Here is a 1,533-nt window from a genome sequence, read left to right on the forward strand (position 1 = left end):
CTGTTTAGACTTATGCATCTGTGTGTGCAGATGCCTGTCACTGACAATGACTTGAGCACTTTAAACATGTAGAACTATGTAAGACATTGGTGTTTGTGTTTGTACATTATCAAGATGTGCAACTTCTCCTCTGTTAGCTGCTAAGCTGGCGGGAATATGCAATACTAGGGGTTTGCCTATTTAAATGCATTAATAGCACTGACAACGTTTTCTTGCAGTTAGCCTGTGTGACTGGTTGATAACCAGTGATGAACCAGAGATGTTGGAGAGAGTAGACTTGACTGTGGATTTAACATCTGACCCATGTGATGCAGCCTCCCTTTTCTTGTTTGATCATTTTGCCATCTTCGCTCTGCCCGGATACCTTGAAGGCCATTCCAGAGCTTTTTATTTTGGCTCTGAGAAACGAGGAGCAGGGTTTAGACTGACACACCCTTTTATTAGCAACCTGTTGGTGATTGGACTGCAGCTAATTGGTCTGGTCAAAGTTTTAAATTGTATTTGTTTTCAGATTCACCATAGTAGTGGATATGTGTTAACTGCCGCTCTGGTTTGTGAGAATTATTGTTTTTCTGCAAGATCTACTATCATTTCACCTCCATGAATAATATATATCTTTGTTTCTATCATCCTCTCCATTCAGTGGCATAAGGCTGATATTCCTTGTGTCAAATGAAAAAAGCTTGATATGATATATTTACATCATTTCTAGAACATTTGGGCTGATGACAATTCTACCAGACATAAGTCGCAGACATTGCTTCAGGTGATGGGGAGACAAGAAGCAGGTGAGGGGAAGTGCAGATGCAATTATGGGAAAAGCTTATAACAACAAAAGCTTTGTAGGTCCTCTGATGAGATCTCTTATTGGACTTATCACATATACTATCATTGACTGAGAGAAGTCTGGGTACCTCTGACAGGACCTCAGCCTCCACTGACCCTTGCTACTCCCTCTCTGTGCTTCCAGGACTGAAAGGGGATAAAAAAAAAGTTGTATTTCTTTCCCTGGCCTGAGTGAACTGGTGTCAACTACAATGACATGTTGGATATGAAAGCAGAGGATGTGCTATAAAGAGTAACTTGAGGGTTATCAGGCTCTAATTTCTGATTTGGGGTTTAATTAGAATCTTTATTTTAATGGGGACATTTGTGAAGTATAAAGATGTTTTTAGTTTTACTTTAATTGTTGAAGTGTATTGCACGTTGTAGTTTAGTTCTGTTTGAATGGGTCGATTTGTAATCAACAGCTGAGCTGTCACTTCACTTTTTCCTTGGGTTATATGAGGCAGGTTATTTAGGCTTGAGTTTAAGCTCTGCAGTCAGTTCTGTTAGCAGGTTATAGCCTTTTCACAGGGATAAACTACCTTGATATGCATATGAACTCAGAAGCACCCTGTAGCTTATTTTAAGTTCATGACATCTTATATGCAGGGTGTTGGGATGCCACGTACTGACTGCTTATTAAATGTGAGTGCTTCCTTGTTTACATCCAGGAGCATGTAAGATGGCAAAAATACAAAAAACAAATAA

General features: G+C 39.5%; 1 protein-coding gene across 1 annotated transcript in view; it reads right to left on the reverse strand.

Moving 5' to 3' along the window:
* fgf11a (fibroblast growth factor 11a) overlaps positions 1-1,533 on the reverse strand; it is a 75,129-nt gene that overhangs the window by 33,094 nt on the left and 40,502 nt on the right. The gene's annotated exons all lie outside the window — the stretch shown is intronic.

This window comes from Monopterus albus, unplaced genomic scaffold (genome assembly GCF_001952655.1).
Source record: "Monopterus albus unplaced genomic scaffold, M_albus_1.0 scaffold303.1, whole genome shotgun sequence".
In the NCBI taxonomy this organism is placed as follows: domain Eukaryota; kingdom Metazoa; phylum Chordata; class Actinopteri; order Synbranchiformes; family Synbranchidae; genus Monopterus; species Monopterus albus.